This window comes from Heptranchias perlo, chromosome 5, assembly GCF_035084215.1.
Source record: "Heptranchias perlo isolate sHepPer1 chromosome 5, sHepPer1.hap1, whole genome shotgun sequence".
Classification (NCBI taxonomy): domain Eukaryota; kingdom Metazoa; phylum Chordata; class Chondrichthyes; order Hexanchiformes; family Hexanchidae; genus Heptranchias; species Heptranchias perlo.
In genome coordinates, this window is record NC_090329.1 from 21,079,672 (window position 1) to 21,092,703 (window position 13,032).

Here is a 13,032-nt window from a genome sequence, read left to right on the forward strand (position 1 = left end):
ATTTTCTCCAGCAGGGTTTTTACTGTTAAGGGCCTCCCGTCGGCGGAGGTATATCCGCGACAGGACCAGATTGCCAGGTATTCCGTGCACGAGTTGCAAGTGAACATACTGTCCGAGCAAATCGTGTATGGGGTGGGGAAGATTTCGGGGTGGGTAACCACGTACACCACCGCGGACAGTTCAGCCTGCTGGGTGCTCATGGTGCTGGGGAGCTTGATCGCCAAGGCAATGTTAGCTGATGGGTCATAGACTCCACATCCCATGAGACGTTCACCAGTGGATACCATGCTAGAACCGTCTATATAGATCTTGCGGCCTGTGGGATGTATCCCGGCCCGTAGACCAATGTTCGCCTCCCACACCCCTTCTATGGAACACTGATGGGCTGTTCCAGGATATACCATGTTAGCCGCGAGCTTCGGCTTGCAAAGGCCCCTCACCCTCAGATCCATCTGGGAAAGGAGGAGGGCCCAGCGCGCAATGCGGGCACTGCTGACTGTCCCATCTTTGATCCTCCCGTCCAGAAGCATCTGAGTGTGATGTGTGAGAAGGGTGATAGGAGACGTGCCTGTGAATATCGAGGATCTTTTCACGGCCCAGTACGTGGCCAAAAGGTGCCTCTCGCAAATTGAGTAGCTCTTTTCCACGTCAGTGAGTACTCTGGAGTAGTAGACCACGAGTCTTAGCCTGCCGTGCCGTTCTTGGAGCTGCACAGTACTGAGACTATCCCCGCTGCCCTCTACCTCCAGAAAGAACTCTCTCCCTCCATCTATCGCTCCCAGGGCTGGTGCGGTCTGCAGGTCCCTCTTGAGCTGGACAAATGCTGCCTGGCACCCCTCATCCCAAGACCACTCCACTCCCTTGTGTAGGAGTTGGAGTAGAGGGGCTGCCATGGCCACATAATCCTCAATAAAATATCTGCAGTACCCCGTTAGCCCTAAGAACGACCTCACACCACTCACAGTACTGGGGACCGGTAGCTCTTGGACCGCTTCCCTCCTAGCCTTGTCTATGGCTCGTTCCCCTGCACGGACGGTCAGGCCCAGGAGTTTCACCTCCTGCTGGCCGATCTGCGCTTTCTTTGGGTTCACTTTAAAACCTTTACTCTGCAGCAGCTCCAGCAATTCGGCCAGTAGCGGGCCATGCTCCCCGACTGAGTCGGTAAACAAGAGCAGGTCGTCTACATACGTGGGCTGGCTAAATTCCTTTAAAGTACTCGCCATGCACTGGTGAAAGATGCTGGGGCTGTTATGAAAACCTTGCGGCAAGCAGTTCCAAGTATACTGTTGCCCTTTAAAAGTAAAGGCGCACTTATACTGGTCTTCCCTCCTTAAGGGGATCGACCAAAACCCATTCAAAATATCCAGCACCGTGAACGTCGTCGCGGATGCTGGTATGCTTCCGATGAGGTCGGCAACTGCTGCCACTGTGGGGGCACACGTGGGGATATTGCTGTTGAGCACCCGATAGTCCACCGTGGCTCTCCATGAATTTACCGGTTTCTTGACCGGCCAAAGCGGAGAATTAACATGGGTGGCTATGGGCCTCAGCACTCCCTGCTGCACCAACGAGGATATGGCCATATCGGGCTCTGCTTCTCTAGGAAAGTTATACTGCTTCTGGGCCGGGCCATGGGGTCCCCGTCCACCCTGACCTCAAACCCGGTGACCCTCCCGCAGTCGTGTTTGTGCGTGGCGAACGCAGCTAGGTGAGCCTGCACGAATGCTTTAAATTCCTCCGGGACACCCTCCACCATGAGCCCGAGGTCATAACCTCCTTTCGGCTTCACAGTACACAGGGTTCCCTTCCCTTCTTTTCCTGGATAACTACCACGCCATTCTCCTCACCCGTGTCGGCTCCCCAAAGGCAATGGTTGAGGAGGTCCACGAGGATCCCATGGCCCACGATGAAGTCGGCCCCTAGGATCCCCTTTCCTCCCTCTGCTTCCCACCTCGCCAGGACACACGTCCACTTGGTTTGGAGTGGGCCCAGGCGGATTGAGAGCGGCTTGGAGAATGCTCCCGCCTGTTCCTTGCCGGTGAACCCCGATAGAACGTATGGAACTCCGCTAGACAGAGGTGAGGTGGTGGGATTAGCTGCATGGATCACGGTGCATGATGCCCCCGTATCCAGCAGATAAGTCCCTTTAACCTTCTCTACCTCCATCTGCACGAGCGGTCTCTTCCATCCATCATACCGGAGAGCACACAGGTAGACAGGCTGCGTGGGCTCTAGTCATTTTGGGGCGTCGGCTGAGGGAGCTACCACACCAGTAGTGGCTGCTATTTTTCCCTGGCTGGCCATAAAAGATCGCATGGCCTCAAAAAATGACTCCATGGCAGCAGGGACAATTCCTGTCTCTGCCTCCTCCGTCGCTGCCTTTTGGGCTGGGACGGTGGGATTCTTTCCCTTGGTGTCCTTCCAGGGGTTTTTACAATCTCTGCGCCAGTGGCCGTCCTTCCCGCACCCATAGCAGTTTAACTTAGCCTGGGCGGGACGATTCCCTTCCTGGTGCCATTCCCTTTTATGCTGGGCCCCTGGTTTAACCTCGTGGACTTTCCCCCTGGGTTGGGGCGTCTCGATACCCCTGATATTTTTGAATGCTATCGTGAGCTGGCGGATCACCGTTTCCTCGGTGGTCTGGGGGCTACGGAGGTCAAACCAGGCCACAGCTCGAGTTCGAATTTGGGGCAGGCAGTTTGCCATGAGACAGCGGAGCCAGTGGGCCAATTGATCTCTGTCCAGGAATGCCCGCCCTGGCATTCCCGGGCATGCGCTCCAGTAGACTGGCCACAGCCTGTCTGCGAACGCCTGTGGGGACTCCCCGGGGAGCTGTACCGTTTTTTTCCACCTGGGCGAACGGACTCCCGTCATTGAGTCCCATGGCCTCCAATATCTCATCCCTTAACTCCTCGTAATCTTTCTGCCCCCTTTTGCACTCATCTGATAAGGTTTGGAGGAGGTCACCACCCAGAGAAAACAGCAGCATTTTTGCTTGTTCTGCTTCATCGCACGCACGCTGCCTGCTCTATCTCATGGAAGTGTAGAGAGGGGTCTCCCTTCACTAAGATTAGGGATATGGCTAACCATGGCCCTGAGCTGTTGGGTGCCATGCGGAACTACAAACTGGTTCTGGATGGCCCCTAGGTCCTCGCCATCGGCGGGCAGGCCGTACCTCCGTTGTCGGAGGAGGTGCACTGGTCCCGGTCCTGGTCTATCTACCAGGGCTTGCTGGGTCTCCCCTAATGCGTCATCTTCCGCCCCCCCTTGCTGCCAGACCTCCTGAAAACTCGGGGCTATGGGTGGTGGCCGTGAAGCCTCTGGTTCCCTAACCAGTGTCGTTCTGGGAGCTGCCTGTGGGACTTCCCAGCTTGGGCTGCTGGTAAAATCCGACTGCCCACCTTCGGGCTAATGAGGCATACCATGCCCTTCGCCCTTGCTAAGGCCATGCCCAAGCTTTCTATTTCTTGCCTGCAGGGACCATGATCTGCGTCTTCAAGCCTCTGGACGCAGGCCAGCTTATATGCTGCCTTTACCTCGCCTACTTTCTCCTCCTGCTCTTTTAGTTCTTGCGTGAGGCTGTGGATCTTATCCATTAGCCTAACCTCACTGCCTCTCACCTCTCTGACCTGGTATTCCAGGTGTTCCATTCTACCTCTAGTGCTACTTTTGAGCTCAGCGATCTGGTATTCCAAGCGCTCTACCTTTGCCTGGTGGTCCCTTGCCATCTGCGCCCTTTCTTGGCTTATTGCCTGGAGCGCCGCTACCCCTTTCTCTTCCGCTGCTGTCTTTTCCTGCAACTCTCGGGTCAACTGCTTAATCTTGGCTGTTTGTGCTGCTACAGCACGGTCTAGTACTAAGACCTGCTTTTTTAAACACAAGAGCCAGACCGCCTTCTCGATACCCTTCTTATACTGTTTACTTGCTGTCCACTGGATGGCTGCATCTATGGGACGTTCGGCCTTTAACATATCGCCCACCCATTTTTTCGCGATATTTATCTTGCCGCACACATAGGTAGACAACCTTTCCTCCATTGCGGATTCCTCCTCCGCACCACTGTCTGCCTTGTTACACACTTTCGCCTGAGCTCCTCCTGACTCGCCATTTCTGTAAGGGGTTTTGTTTCCGGGGCTTATTGTAGGTCAGCCAGTTATGTTTTCCTGAGCTGCCCTGCCCGCTGTGCAGTTTCAAATCGCTTTCCCCTTCCTGATTCTGAGCTCAGGACTTATCAAGCGGTAATAAGGACAGACGAACAGACCAGTGGATTGGTGCAAGGAAAACCAATGTTTATTAATAAGAAAACTAAAACTACAAGGTAAACAGTATTATACAGAAGATAAAAGGAATCGCTATGGATGCAATACAGTCTTACACTTAACGGGGTGGATGAAACGGACACATCGAGGGAAAATTCTAAAATCACAATTTTAGCAATACCCCTTTAACTCCCACCCTTACACCTAGCTAGGTTGTCTTGTGACGGCCAGAAAAAAAATAATGCTCATCGATGAAAAGGCCTGGCCCCTGTGTCCTGCTGCTGCCGTCGACACGTGGTTGCGATGTTTACTGGACGGCCTTCCTTCTTGGTTGCTAGCAGGCAAGCAGGACGCTGGACCGAGGCGAAGAGAAAGAGAGGGAGAGATGTTTTCGGACGCCCCAGTTATACCCTCCCGGTAATAGGTTATCTTCGGGCCTCATCAGTTTGCTGCAATGTCCGATTTGGGCGCGAAAACGTAAGACAAAAGGGGTCCCGATCTTGGCCCATTTACATTAATGGCCGGTACTTGTACTGATCTGTTCCATAACTGCTTTCCATTGCTCCGAATGTTCCTTAATGGGTCACCTTAGTCCTGGGATTACTCCTGCTCGAATTTTGATTGTGTAGCCCGGCAACGTTGATGGCTTGCCTCAGGGCGTGCATGCAACTGCATTGTTCAAAGAGCCCTGTCTGAAACACGGAGCCTGCCAAGCTGTCAGAGAATCCAATTTCAAATACTGCAGGCCCTTGGCCATGTGTCTGACCGCAGCCATTTTGAAAGACCCTGGATTTTTTAAAACACAGTCACACCAGGGTTTCTTTAATAACTCCAATAAATCTTCGGGGGGGGGGGACATGTGAAATTTTGCGAATCCCTTCAATGGTGACCCCCAGGATGTTGATGGTGGGGGATTTGGCAATGGTAATGCCATTGAATGCCAAGGGGAGGTGATTAGACTCTCTCTTGTTGGAGATGGTCATTGCCTGGCACTTGTCTGGTGCGAATGTTACTTGCCACTTATCAGCCCAAGCCTGGATGTTGTCCAGGTCTTGCTGCATGCGGGCGCGGACTGCTTCTTGTTCTGAGGGGTTGCGAATGGAACTGAACGCTGTGCAATCATCAGCGAACATCCCCATTTCTGACCTTATGATGGAAGGAAGGTCATTGATGGAGCAGCTGAAGATGGTTGGACCTAGGACACTGCCCTGAAGAACTCCTGCAGCGATGTCCTGGGGCTGAGATGATTGGCCTCCAACAACCACTACCATCTTCCTTTGTGCTAGGTATGACTCCAGCCACTGGAGAGTTTTCCCCCTGATTCCCATTGACTTCAATTTTACTTGAGCTCCTTGGTGCCACACTCGGTCAAATGCTGCCTTGATGTCAAGGGCAGTCCCTCTCTCACCTCACCCCTGGAATTCAGCTCTTTTGTCCATGTTTGGACCAAGGCTGTAATGAGGTCTGGAGCCGAGTGGTCCTAGCAGAATCCAAACTGAGCATCAGTGGGAAGGTTATTGGTGAGTAAGTGCCGCTTGATAGCACTGTCAATGACACCTTCCATCACTTTGCTGATGATTGAGAGTAGACTGATAGGGTGGTAATTGGCCGGATTGGATTTGTCCTGATTTTTGTGGACAGGAGATATCTGGCCAATTTTCCACATTGTCGGGTAGATGCCAGTGTTGTAGCTATACTGGAACAGCTTGGCTAGAGGCGCGGCTAGTTCTGGAGCACAAGTCTTCAGCACTACAATCGGTCTTAGCGTGGTGTAAGTGTTCCTCTCTGACATCCTTGAATCCTTCCCCGTTTAAGCATTCTTCAACTGAAAATTAGCATATTCATCTTAGATTTGGGACGTCAAGGCAGCCACAGTAGCCACAGTAACCTTCTCGAGGGCAATTAGGGATGGGCAATAAATGCCGGCCTTGCCAGTGACGCCCACATCCCGTGAACGAATAAAAAAAAAATATATAAACATTTATGAAAACATATATAACAATGCCAAGGTCATTCCTGTGTTAATGGCCTTGGTTAGTGTAGTGTAGTAATGTACTAGTGTTCCCATGGTATTGCCTGATGTTCGGTGTCAGACAATACAGATAACTGCTGCTCTGGGTATTGATCCAAGTTCCTGATGAACACTGTGCATATGTTCTAACATTCTCTGTCAGAAAACAGGCTGAGCAAAGTCTGTATCCTGAGGCAACTCACAAGCAATCATCACGCCAGACCTCTGCCCCATACCTCAGTAGCTGCATCTGTGCTGAACCTTCACCATCAGTGATCCTTGCTTCAGCTAATGCTGTCTCATCAGTAAATAATGGATGCAAAGTATCTGTATCTGGGCTGCTGATTGCTGCAGCTCTGGGTGGATAGTTCATGCAGTGGTCATTGATCTTCTGCCACTGCACTGGTGGCTATTCAGTTCTTCATGTTTTTTGGAGACGGCAGATTGGACATTATTAGTACCTAAGCACAATTATTTATTTGGACAAAAGGAAGAAAGAACTTGCATTTCTATAACGCCTTTCACAGCCTCTGCATCCCAAAGCGCATTACAGCCAACGAAGTACTCTTAAAGTGTAGTCGCTGTTGTAATGTAGGAAACGCGGCAACTAATTTGCGCACAGCAAGGTCTCACAAACAGCAATGAGATAATTATAATCTGTTTGGTGATGTTGGTGGAGGGATAAATATTGCCCAGGACACTGGGGAGAACTCCCCTGCTCTTCTTTGAAATAGTGCCATGGAATCCATTACACCTATCTGAGAGGGCAGACGGGGCCTTAGTTTAACACCTCACCTGACAGTGTAGCACTCCCTCAGTACTGCACAGAAGTGTCAACCTAGACAATGTGCACAAGTCTCTGGAGTACTGACCTTCTGATTCATAGGCGAGAGTGCTACCACTGAGCCACGGCTGATACTAGACAGTATTGCCACTAAATAAGTATTTACACTGTGACTGCAGTGTCCATGCGAATGACTTCACTGCAGTTATGGTGTAAATGTAGCCTGTTCCCAAAATCATGGCCTAACCTGAGCAAAGCTTCTCAGCAGCAGACTAACAGTGTAAACGTGTCCTTGGACACTACCCTTAGAGTATTGCGTTTTTGTCACATGAAGTCTGAAGCATTTGTGCAATATCAGTGTATATGAACACATTGATGTAACACATGGGCTTCGATTTTAACTATGGGTCTGTTTTGGGCAGGTGAGTTTTGGTTTCAGTTGAAAACTCATCTGCTGCAGCCAGAAACAGGTGCAGGGTATTTTAGCTCTTGGGCCACATTATATTCTCACCAGCAGGTTTCTCACTGAATTGGCTGACCTGAGCAGAAACCCGTCCACTTTCACAGAGCATTTTCTATTGGGTCAGCTGGTGGCCTATTTAAAGTGCGAATCCACCTCTTAAAGGGAGATTGCATTGGCTTGCGGCTTCCTTAATTGCCAAAGCTCTGGAAGAAGAATTGTCTCTAAAATGAGTCACAGGCAAGCCACAGGTTCTCAGAAGCCTCCCTGGAGGTGCTTGTGGAAGAGGTGAGGACGAGGAGGGTTCTACTGTTCACCAGGAGGGTTGCCAAACTGTCTGTCCACCAGGCGTGGAGAGAGATTTCAGAGATCGTCAGCCCCAGGAGTGTCACCCCCAGGACCTGGATAGAGTGCAGGAAATGCTTCAATGACCTCATTAGGGTAGCAAAGGTGAATACTGCTCTTTATTTATCCCTCGCTCTAGAACACATGGCAGCAATTCTTCACACCCCTCCTCAGCACCCTGAACAGTTCCTTTCCCTCAATCACTTCCTTTGCCACTACATCACCTCCCTTTCTCAATACAAATACACACTCACTATGGCCCGTTTTGCCGTACTGCCCAAGTCAAATTTCACCCCCAGCTTCCCAACCTCTGCTGTTCCATTTTAACACTGCTTTGCACACTCCACAATTCTAAGTGCTTGAAAAATGTAAATATTGCATTATGATTGGCCAATTTTCTTTCATTCCCACTGTTGAATTTGGATCGAACAAAAACTTTCCGGCAAAATAGCCCCCAGCTGCCATCTTGATTCGGGTTTGTTATTTCCACCAAATATGGGAAGTAACATTTCATTTGAAAAAGAGCAAGATACATCCTCCAGTTATCAAGGCATGACCTTTGAAGTCATTATTCAATAACTTTCATTATAATTGCTCACAGTGGTACATTTTCAAAATACTGTGGTATTGTAGGAACAGATATTTTAAGATTTTGTTTCCAGACAGAACACTCTGTTGGTGCTTGGAGGTGATCCAGATATAGCTTGTACTGCAGCTGTCTAAACCCAGAGTGCAAGTTAGAATTCACTTTTGAAAGCAACTATTCACAGTAGCAACTTGTAGGGAGACATATGTGACTGGATTCATCCTTTGTGGATGTGTTGGATTGAAACAACTGTATTCCAGGCGAAACAATAAATGCATCTGTATTTGCTGTTTCTCCTGTGTATTGATTTCATTTTAGTAACATTCCAATTTTAGACAAGGTGGTAAAACATCTGAAACTATTTTCCATGGCAGCTTTACTAGGTAAACCTTTAGCTTTCCAAAGAAAACACCGCAGTTAATATCATGCATACTTTTACATACCTGACATAAGCTACATATGTATTGTAAATTATTATTCCTTTCAGAAGTGAATCACTTAACTCACAGTGTAAAAAAAGAATGGCCAGAAGATCATGTAGGCCATGAATTGGGCAGCCAAACTTGTGCGTCTGAATTGCTAATATGAACTTCCATCGCATAAAGCTCTACACCAGGAGCACTAAATAATAACATTTGCCCCACAGTGTTTAAAATGTGCCTTAAGTACATTGTTCAGATGTTATATAGTGTATTTTTGCTGATTCTTTTTTTTCAACTGTGTCTGACCTTGTTTGTTGAATTAAAATTTACAAGCACCTGGTAAAATGATGGCCCTATCATTTAACCAGATTGATAATTGCCTTTTTGGAGAATGTTGGGCCCGATATTAGGAGGGAGGAGGGTTGGCAGCGGGGGATCGACTGGGAGCGTGGGTAACGCACCCAGTGAAATCGGTGGGTTTGGCATGCGATCATAAGTAAATCGAAGCCACTTACCTTGGCTTCCGGGTTTCGCGCTGGAAAGCTGCGCAGCGGGTGGACTGCGCACCCGCATCATAGGCTGTCAGCTGGAGGAGCCCTATTTAAAGGGGCAGTCCTCCAATGACTGATGCTGCAGAAAATTACAGCATGGAGCAGCCCAGGGGGACGGCTGTCCCAGGTCCCAGGTCTTACTGGATGGGGTGAGGAGGAGGAGGAAGATCTTCCATTCGACGGACGGGAGGAAGTGGCCTGCCTCTGCCACCACGAAGGCCTGGCAGAGGAGGTCACCACCACCACCAACATATCATGCACCTGCATACAGTGCAGGAGGCGCTTCAATGACCTAACCAGGTCAGCCGAAGTGAGTACTCTTACTCATTCCCCTACAATCCATCTGCCACATCACCGTCCCCACCCCACATCTCCTTCTGAACTGCCAACACAACTCTATCACATCACTCCTCACACCTTCTGAACCCGCTCCCTCATCTTACCTGCACTTCCTCACCTCCCCAGTACTCATCCCACCACTACCACTCAACCCAGTCCTCATACAATCTCATGGCTCTGTCTCATACTCACCCTCTCTTTCACGGTCAGCCACACCCAACCTGCCACTACCTCTGCTGCAGCCACAGGGCATGTATCACGTATGTGTAGTAGGAAGCGTAAGGCAAACGTGTCGTGAGCATGAAGGGGATGCACAAGGGTGTTTGAGTGTTTGTCATGGTTTTTACTTATATTTGATTTCTGATCAACTCACATTACATATTATATTCTCACCACTACAGCCACGTCTTGGCCATTCTTGCCTGGCTTGTGCAATAATGCACTTTCATGAGGTTCTCCATGAACACCCTTGATGACACCCATTGGGTCACCCTACAGTGGGTGTATGTGTAGTTGCACGACTACTTTGTGCAGGTGCCTGTTGCACAGCACTGTGTTCTGTAGCTCCACGTGGTGGAGGTGGACGGCATGCCTGGCTGGTAATGTTGCTCGTCCTCCAATGGATTGATGAATGCAGCTATGGAACCCCCCCTCCTCCATCCTGACGTTGTGAGTGTGAGGGGGTCCGCAAAGTAGGTCAATGTGTTTGGACAGCAGAGTTTAGGGTATGATGTAATAATTTAGAGTGTGGAGACAACGGTGTGGCAGGCAAAACTTTGTCTGAGGTGACAGAGTGCCCTGCTGCAATGAATGAGGTATTCCCCCCAACTGTCAAGGAATCCTCTGCATCTCCCAATGGCTGCTGACTGAAACACGTCTGCAACAACAGGGAGTGTTTCCCATAGCGGGAAACACGCTGAGGAGAGTCCAAAATCACATCCCTGCTAAAATCTCTTCCCAACAATGAGGTCTGTCAACGACCTCAAGTACCTCCCTAACTATCTAAACTGTGATCCCGCCGGCTTTAATTGCTGGTGGGAGTCCCGCATGCGGGGGCTGCGCGCGCACCGATTCGCGTCATTGGGGAACCCGGAAGTGGGCGGGTTGGAGCCGGGTTCCGGACCCGCTCCAGGATTCCCCAATTTTAGGAAACACCCACCCTGCCACGAACGCATCCGCTCAGCCATCCTAAAATTGACCCCGTTATCTCAATAACTGATTGTAGTTCTGAGCATTTGAAAATTACTGACTAATTATATTGTTATATTTTGCTAACTATTTTCAATTGTGTGGGTTTTTTTCTGCACGTGTGTGTCCCAGCTTTGATCCCTGGTCTGTGCTGAGTTAGCTGATCTGGCAACACACATGCCACAATTGGCCACAGCACCCTGGACTGGAAAGGAAAAAACCTGCCAGGGTTCGAGCTCCTGACCCTCACTGGAAAATGTACATGAATGGATGTAGGGCAAGCTTGAAGGTGATGTCCCCCATAATCAAAATGCCTGCTGACATTTGCTGCCGAGGCTCAATATTAGAGAGCTGTTGACATATATGGAATTGTACCCTACCATGAGTCAGTGGGGTAGAAATTGTTTCTCATTGCACCCCTTTTGTGTGTTTAAAGCGGGCGCAACGTGGCCCAATTTCAGGGACCAGTATCCTATGCGGACATCGGGGGCCTAATGCCTGATTTAGATCCCGTCTCCTAAGTTGATCTGCGACGAGCGGGTCAGGTGTTGGATCATTTTGTGTCAATCATCCCCGATAATTCAGTACTAAAGCATTGATCTCCAGACAGGTCAGCTCCACATTTACAAGCCCCTCCTCCTCCCCTTACCTTACAGCTTTATTTTTAACAAAGGAACCCACACAAAAATGAGGGGTCGTGACCTGTAGGGATAATGACTTTACGACTTAACTGCTTAAAAGCCTGGATTAACTATTTACTTTCCAGCACTTCAACAGCTGAACTCCACATTGTATGGGCATCCTCAGGCAGTTTACAGGGTATTTCCCTTACGAATCTCGAAGGCAACCATTCAGGCAATCACAAGCCCAAATGGGTGCACAATGTTCTGCATTGGATAGCAGAGTGCAATAGCAGCTGAGCGTAAAGTGGAGGCATTTAGGAACAGGAATAGGTCATTCAGCCCCTCGAGCCTGTTCCTCCATTCAATTAGATGCCCAGGCAGAGCCGGCAAGTTTGGCGATTATGTTATTTCGGGTTTTGACTTCCTCAGCAGTTTTCAATGGATGGTTTTTGTAGGTTAGTAACCGGTCGAGGGTGACGCCCAAGTAAACAGTGTGAGCATCCAATTTAAGAAGTTGACCATTTAGGATAATAGTGAGTAATGAGAGGCACTGGCATTGTGCAAGTAGTCTTTGTGGTACTTGGATGAAGATGCCATTTCAGGCAGTAATACTGTGTATTCGCCATAAGTTTCATATCAATAGTGAGAATGATGTCCAGGGTGGAAAAGTCACTAGCTCGAGTAGCAGCGGCACTTTCAACGTCATAGATGAATTTGCTCGAACTGGTCACAGTTTATGTACAGATTAAAAAGGAACGGTGGTACAACTAAGGCCATCGATCTGGTATCTCCATGGTGCAGTCGACCATGTGTACTCTAAAACGTCGGCCCCGTATCAGTAATTCAACCAAGCAGGTGGCCCAATATGACACGACTCTCCATCTTTTCGCCAGAAGACCAGAGGTTAGGTGAAATTTCTTTATGTAGAGAGCTGCTCAAGCGTGTAACTCTCTGCCAACGGAGTATCTGAGATCATTGCATCAATTAAGGGAAAGGTGGATAAACATTTGAAGCAGTGGAAAAAACAGGACTATAGGGAGAGAACAAGGCAGTGGGATTAGTTTTGGATTTCTCTAGCAAAGAGCAGACACGCATATGACAACCCAGATAGCCTCTTTTTGTGCTGTAAATGTCTATGGTTCTATCTTAGGCTATCTAGTGTTCATCCAAGGAGGTACTGTCATCTTTCCACTCTACTCCTGAATACCTAAACAAACTTTACTTTAAAAGTACTCTCACAGAATGATAATAAAAGAACAGTAAAACCTTTATAAAATTATCTTTCCTCAGTGAAAATCCTATCTGCATACCTGTAGAGCAGAAGATTATTTTGGAAAGCACAGACATGACAACTAGACTGCTATCTTAATCCATTTGTTTCCATTAAGTAATTACTGCAGAGTAGACTATAATGGAAACCACTGATGTCTGAGCAGTTTTCTTTAAATAAATGTTGAATGTCTA

The 13,032-nt window shown here is 48.9% G+C and overlaps 1 protein-coding gene across 1 annotated transcript in view; it reads left to right on the forward strand.

The window, feature by feature from the left end:
- col21a1 (collagen, type XXI, alpha 1) overlaps positions 1 to 13,032 on the forward strand; it is a 315,698-nt gene that overhangs the window by 270,955 nt on the left and 31,711 nt on the right. The window lies entirely within an intron of this gene.